Raw genomic sequence first — 9028 nt, forward strand, 5'->3', positions numbered from 1 at the left:
TTATTGCATTTTCAATGCTTGTTTATCCGTGCTTTCCTTATTCTTCTTGACCTTTTTGGCTTCACACAACTTGTCATTTTCATCTTACTTCCCTTTCCCTCCATCATTCAAAATTAAACTTTCATTCTTCTTTTCTTTAACCTCTTCTCATGCTCTTTCACTCGTGTCATTACTTACTCTGACTAAAAACATTCTCCCACCTTGCTCTCTGCATCTCCTCCCATCACCCCCATGGCACCCACCATCTGCCCACACCTGGTATAATTAAGGGGAACTGCTCTTAAGGTCCTTTAGTGCTTGATCATTTCTTGCTGCCTTCCTCTTGAGATCTCTACTGTTATAAACTCTTGCCATACTAGTACTCCCTCCGTCGTTAACTACTCTTGCTTCTGACAAGCACACATCCTATTCTACGATCTCACCATCCTCTAAACCATCTTCCTCTTTGTTATAGCTAAATTCATCTTCTGAAGATTTTACACCCGCACCGCAAACACCAGACAACCCTAAACTTGTGCCAGGTAATTCTCCATCACCCACTCCTCCATTGTCTACTTCTCCATTGTCCATTCACCTTTCTTCTTGTGCTGCTGTTGGTTTCAGTGAGCGGTGTCCAAAGTTGCTCCACACTTAACTGAGTTCAGTGAAGGTTTTCAGGCATCGGCTGTCGGTATTGTGCTGGCACGTATGCTCACTCTGCCCAGATTGAACGGCACATCACACTCAAGAATCCCTTCAGCTGCACTAAGCTGTTCTACTGTAGATCCCTTAATTGCTTCTGGAACCCAAATCCATCTACCTCTACCTCATCCTGTCATATGCAATGCATAAACCTGGTGCCTAAACATTGAGGAGAGTCAGATACTGTGCATCCCAGTGCACTTGGAGTTTCATTTCCCGTACCACCTGAGGGGTTGTCCCTCCCAGGCCAGCCTTCTGTAGTATTGCTACCCCTGCGGTTTTGGTGGGAGAGCAAGCCCAAAACTGAGCCAGGTACTTTGGGCGCATCATGAGGTGCATGTCTGTGGAGAGTAGGTGAGTTTCTTGGAGAAAGATAATATCAGGGTCCTGTAGGAGCAAATAGTACCAGATCTGACGCCTCTTACTAGGAGAGTTGAGTCCCTTGACGTTGAGGGAGAGAAACCTAAAAGGGGTCGCCTTTGTCATCATGGAGGAAGATTTAGTGGAGAAGCTTTAACAAGGCAGATTGTAAGTGGGCTAGAGCGGGGTGTATCATGGCTGAATAGGGCAAGTTTGTAGAGGTATACCCCATGTGCCTGATTGGGAAATATGTTCTCAGGGTATATGGTGGGCCAGAAAAGTCTTGAAATAACCTATGCACTACATTTGCTTCAGAGAAATAGTAAGGAAAGTGGGGGAGGTGAAAGGAAGGAAACAAAGTGAAACGGCCAACAGGGCCAAAATAGGTCAATGTCGTCATGGAATAGCTCACAGGGCAAGGAGAGAGCCATTCTAAAGAAGTCACTCTTCCGGAGCACACTGCCCGTGTAGGGAGAACGTGACCAATTAAGGTGGTCGATCGGGAGTCTACGCCTCCAGCAGCCAGTCTCTACATTTGCAGTGAAAGTCACCAGCCACTAGGCCCTCCTGGTACAGTGAAGTAAGGCATGCTGGTGAAGTTCTAGAAGAGCTTGAGGTGGAGCCTCACGTAAGACTGGCATGCAGCGGTTCAAAGAGCAAGTGAGCGAAGAACTTGGCGCTTGCCTACGCACGTAAAGATTAGTGTGAAGGGGTGATCTCATTGATATTTAGTTTGAAGCTCCTGTGGCTTGTCTGTGACTGGCTTAAAGTCTTTGCGCCTACGTAGGGTGACCGGGGATATGTCCTGAAAGATCTGGATCGAACATCCGTTGTAAGATTGGTCCGTGCCTCCATGCACCTGCTGCAAGATAGCTTTCTCTAGGAAGAAATGGACCAGCATGAGGATGTCTGGGACAAAGTCGGGCGCCCTCTGGGGCCGGGGACTCGATGAGGTCTGTCAAGAGTCGGGGGAAGGCGTCATCATCCACCCAAACCTTCTGCAGGAGCTCTGCCGCTAAGGCCATGATATCTTGTCCCTCTGCTCTGCGCGAGACCCCTCTGATGCGTAGATTGTTATGCCAACTTGGAATTTCGAGGTCCTCCTGTTTGAGTTTTAGATTGATATGTTGATCTTCAAGTTCCGCCATCCGGCGCCAAATAATCTAGTGGTCCTCCGCCCTCGCGTCCACCATGCGTTCAAGGGCATCTACGTGACCCCGATCTCCGTGACAGCTCGTCGGATATCCCGTAGGCTGGATTTGAAGTCATGTTTGAGCGATCCAATTTCTGCCTTGATCTCTTGGAGAAATTAGGTCATACACTCCTGGGTGATCGGCTCCGCAGGCAAACTCTTATCTGCCCTAAGACCCGGAGGGTCAGATGAGGACAGTCTCAGAAGTTTGGATTTCACCCACAGGGAGGTGACAGGGTTGTCCTTGGGGGGGCTGGGTCCTCACACAGTTTAGATCAAGGCATGATCAGAAGGATGGTCTCAAAAGATTGCAGAACTCTCCAAGGGAAGGCAGAGCTGGCGCGGGCCCGCACGGAGAAGAGCCCCTTAAATGTTCCAGGGACCAGTGCAGATTTGCCACAAAAGAGGGTGGTAGGCTGTAAGAGTTGAAGTAGGGCAGGCTTAGAGCCCAGAGACAGTCAACCCGGCTTGCTCGGTGATGCAGCGGAGGAGGGTCTCGTCAAAGGCCCCAGGTTGAGCCGTTCACTTAGAATCACTGCTGGGCGTTGGGGCACCACAGGGGGAGCATCATATGAGGACCAGGGTAGCCAGGGCGGGCACCCCTAGCCTCTGCGCATTGTAGGTGGCCCTGGGTGGGCTCTAATGAGATCGTGAGGTCTGGACTAGGCGAGCTGTAAATGCGTTCCCAGTCCAGGGGCCCCGGTGCAGCCAATTTACAGAGGCCCTCTGCTTGGAACCCCTACGAGGCCCAAGTTGGGGAGTTGGCAATTTTCCAGCCGCATCTCCAGGAACAACAGCAGGAGCCCTTACGAGAGCGCACACCAGCAGCTTAGGCCACTGGTCTCCAGACCCTCCAGAGCAGGCCCGCAAGGTGTGTTTCCCTGCCAGTTTTGCCCGCGAAGCAATAGGGGGGTCTGCTCCAGGAGGCGAAGAAACGTCCAGGGGAGAGAGACAGATGGACGGTAGGAGTGCGCAGACTTGCTGCGCGAACCCTACAGCCGATCTCCCTTATCAAATTAATATTTTTGGGAGGGCCCCCACTCCTCTACGCCGCAGGCTTGTGCACATCACGTACAGGCTCAGATGCATCCGCTGGCCGTTGATACCCGGATGGACTCCAAGAACGGGGGGAGCCCAAGCATCAGGCACAGCAGAGGAGGAGTCCATTAACAGGACCCTCAGGGAGCCGGGAACCTCCAGTGCATGGGCCCTACAGCCGATCACATTCACCTCCAGTCTCGCGTCCAATTCCACAGCTGCGGCCAGAAGGTCCGGGCTTCGGCGGATCCAGCTTCACGTCTAGGTCGCAAGCTCTCCATGAGGGTGGGGCCTTCCCTCAAGCAGTCTTCCCAGCAGGGGCCCAGCAGCAGAGGAGAGGAAAGAGTCGGAGCACGCTCAGGCCCCGGATGTAACGATGCTCGCCCCACCTTCACCAGCTCCTTCACTGGGGATTCCGCAATGGCCGCAGTGGAGGCAAGGGAGCCCGCAGACCAGCAGATCCACTCTCAGGGTTTTGACCATGTCAGCATGGTCCTCCATCTCCCGGGCACGGGTACACCAGACCAGGTGGGTCTTCAATCAATTTCAGCCTCAGGCAGGTAGGTCCCCGAGCCTGCATCACGGCCAAGGGAAGCCAGTGAGTCCGGGGAAAGTAGGTCTGGGCCTCAGGTCCTGGCGATGGCCGGGGATCAGGGCAGCATGGGAAGACTTCTCCGGGCGATTCCCCTTGCAGAGCCCAAGATGGCAGCTGCCAGCACAGACACACGTCCTCCTTGCCCAGTAGATGGGCCCCGGCACCCACACAGATAGCGCTCAGGCCAACTGTAGATGCCCAGTGGTGACCAGAGCCTGAGCCTACAATGCTATGGCCGTAGGTAAGCCGGACAGTCGGCAGTTCAGCTTTAGCAGGCCGCGGAGGAGTGGAGACTCAGGAAGTTGCGTCTCACTCCATCTACAGCTTGAACACGCCCCCCAGTTTCCGAAGTTTTGAAGTTGTACATGTCTATAGAAGATACAGAAGAGGAGACGGTGGTTCAGGAAGCACAACAGGATCTGCAGGAAATCCATGGAGAAGATTCAGATGGTGAAGAACCTCCCTAAAACAAAAACAGCATTGCCTAGGACATTTTTACAATTCCTTCAGGGGAGTCTAAAAAGGGAACAAATTGGTCAAATACTCTTTGTGAAAAAGATTTGTCTAGAGGCTCCAATAAAAAATACAGCTGTGGCACAACATTGATGCTTTACCTCCTTAAAACTTATCACATCATCCAATTTAAGAGGGCGATGCGGCAACGAGAACATGCAGAACCATCAACAGCAGTGCCCAGAACATCTACACCTGGCTATAAGATTCCTGTGGAGGTGGAAAATCAAAGGGAGGAAATGGCTCAGAGTTCTCTCATGTCGCCATGTACTGTATGGACTGTGGGGTAATTCCAAGTGCAGGAGAACAGGTCATCTCAGCTATGCGTGATGCAGGCAAAAACCACAATTGCTAATTTTGTTTTCAAATTTACTTTCTGCACTTTTTCTTGAGAGCATCTTCTAATTTTCCAACCTGTTGTTGCTGATTATTCTGCATCACAAAGACAAAAAAAAGCTTTAAAAAAAACAGTTATAGAACAAAATAAAGGATCTTTTTGGAACTGCATTTTATAGTTAAAAAGAAAAACTGTCTGGGTGATTGTATGAATTCATAAATAGTGCATGGATGATTGGATGAGTGTATGATCAGTGCCTGGTGATTGCATGACTGTATGAGTAGTGCCTGTCGATTGTATGAGTGCATAAGTTGTGCCTGGGTGATTAGATGACTGAATGGGCACTGCTTGGATGATTGAATGACTAGATCAGTGCATGAGTAGTGGCAGGGAGCTTGAATGAGTGCATGGATAGTGCCTGACTGATTGGATGATTGCATGGGTAGTGCCTTAGTGAATGGATGAGTGCAAGTGCAGTCCCTGGGTAAATGGATAAGGTCAGTGCCTGTGTGAATGGATGAGCCCAAGTACTTTGCCTGGGCAATTGAATGACTACATGGGTAATGCCTGAGTGATGACATGAATGCAAGCGCAGCGCATGGGTAAATAGATGAGTGCTGGTATAGTGCCAGGGTGATTGGATGACTGCATGGGTAGTGCCTGGTTGATTGCATGAGTGCAAAGGTAATGCATGGGTGATTGTATTGCTGCATGAGTAGTACCTATGTGATTCTATGAGTCCATGTGTAGTGCCTGAGTGATTGGATGAGTGTATAGGTAGCGATTGGATTTGTGCATGGGTAGGGCCTGAGTGAATGGATGAGTGCAAGGGCTCTTCCTGGGTGATTGGATGACTGCATGGGTAGTGCTTCGGTGATTGGATGAGTGCACGGGTAGTGCCTAGGTGATTTGATGAGTGCATGGTTAGTGCCTGGTTAATGGGGTGTGTGCATGGGTAGTGCCTGGTTGATTTGGCTGAGTACATGGGTAGTGCCTGGGTGATTGGATAAGTGCATGGGAAATGCCTGGTTGTTTGGATGAGTGCATGGTTAGGGGCGAGGCACACAAACATGAAATTATATATACATAAAAAAGAAAGTGCCTTAGTAAAGAATTCCATCACCAATATACATGTGAAGATAAAACAATTATAGCAGAAACCCATAAAACTCCTGTGAATGCATCAAAAAGGTATAATGAATCAAAGTACGAAAGACCCAAAATATTGCTCTCATGGACACCGAGTGAGGTAGTGCTTGGATTTATTTCTGAAGTGTACAAAGGAAAAGCATGAAATTTGGCGCTTACCTCAACTATGACGAGTTAGGAAATGGTGTATGGAAAAGGAAGTTCTATCGATGTCAGCAAACTGAATGGGAGAATAAGAAATACGATAATGGATGATAACCTAGTTAATGATAGTGTAGGCCATATGTCTCAAGGCAGCTATCTCAGAGCATACACTAGTACCGTAAAACTTCAAGGAAGATTGCCAAACAATCCATATGTGGTCGATGATAAAACCCGAAGTAAGGAAATGCAAGAAGTATGAATGCAGGGGCTATGAATGAAACCGTAAATAAAAATGATCAATATTTCAATAATTCCATCTTTAATAATCAGAGTCACTGATACCCATATAATCTACCATATATATTAGAAGCCTCTAGGCCAAATAAATGTAGATTGCAGGACAGAATTCCGTCTTATTTTATAATATTCTTCCAACCCATTGACACTTAGATGAATAACTTATTATAGTAAAGAGGAGCCGCTTTAATAAAATATATATTTGATGGTAGACTATTCTAAAAATGAAAAGAAAAAAGAAACACAATGAAAAATGTGTAATACTCAAATCAGCATCTAAAAATTCAGTTACACTAGGATTGGTAAGCAAAGTTATGGAACCAGAAAAAACATATATATATATATATATTCACTGAAAAAACCATAGGTTATAGACCATATATAGTTAGGAATTAGCATTTACAAAACCTTGAAAATTCACTGAAAAAACCATAGGTTATAGACCATATATAGTTAGGAATTAGCATTTAAAAAACCTTATTTTACTCACACAAAACCATTGAAATTCCATATATAGTTAGTTGCACTAACTATATATCGCGCACCCGCAATCCACTGCTGATCATGTCACATATTACATCATTCATGACATGGTCAGTGACATCACTGATGACATCACTGATGACATCTCAAATGACATCACTGATGACATCACTGATGACAACATCCAGTGACTGTATGTTTCTGTAAAGTTAAAATATGTCTTACATATTGAAGAATGAGTGGATGTATAAGTGTCTGGATGAAGGATTTAGTAGGTGCGTGACTGACTATGAGTGAGTGATTAAATGTGTCTCACTGAATGCATGGGTTAGTGACTAAACTGTCTTAATTTGTGCATCATTATGTCTGTTGTTCTGTAAACTGCTGCATGTGTTGATCATTAGCTATACGAGAGGCTATATGTGTTATTAATTGGTTGCCCAAGTATTTATATGGGAGATTGAGTTTGTGTGGGGGTGGCTGGAAGGTGTGTGACTCTATGCATAGATGTGTGAGCAGTTTATTCACTAGGTGTATGAGTTCAAGAGTGCATGTGGAAACAGCTACATAGGCAGTTGACTGTGTGCATGAGTGAATGGATATCTCAATGCTACATGTCATAGTAAGTACATATGTAAAACACAGTACATGTGAGAGTTGGCATATATAAATAACTGTGCATGAGAGCCACTGAATGAGTGAGTGGTTGTATCGATCATTGTGAACTTGTATCAGGGATTGTATAAGAGAGTAAATATGTGTTAGTATATGTTTCAATAAGTAAGGTGTGTTTAACTGTATAGTTGAAGAAATGGAGGTGAGATTGTTTCTTTGCATGACTGACTGGGTGTGTGAGTAACTCCATGGATGAGTGGCAGTGTGTGAGTGTCTGTATACACTGAGTGTATCTAAGGTTATATTAGAGTCTGAAGAGGTTTATCGTATTAGCACAAGAATGATGTCATTTGAGATGTCATCAGTGATGTCACTGACCATGTCATGAATGATGTAATATGTGACATGATCAGCAGTGGATTGCGGGTGCGCGATATATAGTTAGTGCAACTAACTATATATGGAATTTCAATGGTTTTGTGTGAGTAAAATAAGGTTTTTTAAATGCTAATTCCTAACTATATATGGTCTATAACCTATGGTTTTTTCAGTGAATTTTCAAGGTTTTGTAAATGCTAATTCCTAACTATATATGGTCTATAACCTATGGTTTTTTCAGTGAATTTCAATGGTTTTTTAATAGCAAATATCATAAGCTGTCGAATGTCAAGTACGTGGTAAGTGAAAACATTTTCGCGTTTATGCACACTGATCTGCTTTGAATGGTGCCCCCCCCCCCCTCATTTCTATTAGGAGTACTCTCTCTTTGCAGATAGTGAAAGGTAGTTAACGCAGGCCTTTGCCCCCGTTGTAATCCGTCGTGCCTGCTTCTCTCTCCATTTGATTGATTGTTATCCAAGTATTTACTGTTTTAGAATTAGTTCTCTTTGGTTCATTCTCTATTTACAAACAAACACAGAGTCGCAATACTCTGTTTAGTCTTTGCAGATAACGAAAAATCGTGTAAAAAAAAAGAAAAGGAATCGAGCAAAATCAGTAGGCCACTAATGGGATCTCTTTTTGACCTCGCTAAAATAGAAACATTAGGAACAACCCCTCATGACAAATACAAAACTAGTGAGATGAACTGAACTCCACACAATGATGGCTGCAAAACAGCTCGGCTCCGCCACCCACCCCGCCCAAAATAACGATAAAGAACGGCTGCCATGATTGGTTGCGGAATGACCACGACGGAGCTACAAAATGGTGCTGCTCTCATGCTAACCCCAGCTTCAGTCTGAAACATCCAGAAACACTGTAGACTACCAATTCGATCAGTTCCGGTAGCGCCCCAATGTAACCCGGTAGAGAAGAACTAGCCCTCCCCTCTTTGACTGATGGTTCTTGTTGCCTGTCCCTTCGGTTGTCATTTAACAGAACTATTTAGCCTGCTGAAAGGGGTTGTGTTCCGACCGCTGGTTGGTGGAGACATTTTGACTATATTCTGTACCTGCGTTGTCGCGTAATGCGTCATATGACGCGCCGCGTTAGCGCATCCGGAAGTCATCCGGGGCGCGCAGCGCGTAACGTAAGCATAACAAGTCATGTGACTTGTTAATAAAACTTTTCATTGGTTCATTTTACTTTTCTTATTGTAATGATGAAAGGCTTGGTCATATGA

The sequence above is a fragment of the Lissotriton helveticus genome, chromosome 3_1 (genome assembly GCF_964261635.1).
Source record: "Lissotriton helveticus chromosome 3_1, aLisHel1.1, whole genome shotgun sequence".
Taxonomy (NCBI): Eukaryota; Metazoa; Chordata; class Amphibia; order Caudata; family Salamandridae; genus Lissotriton; species Lissotriton helveticus.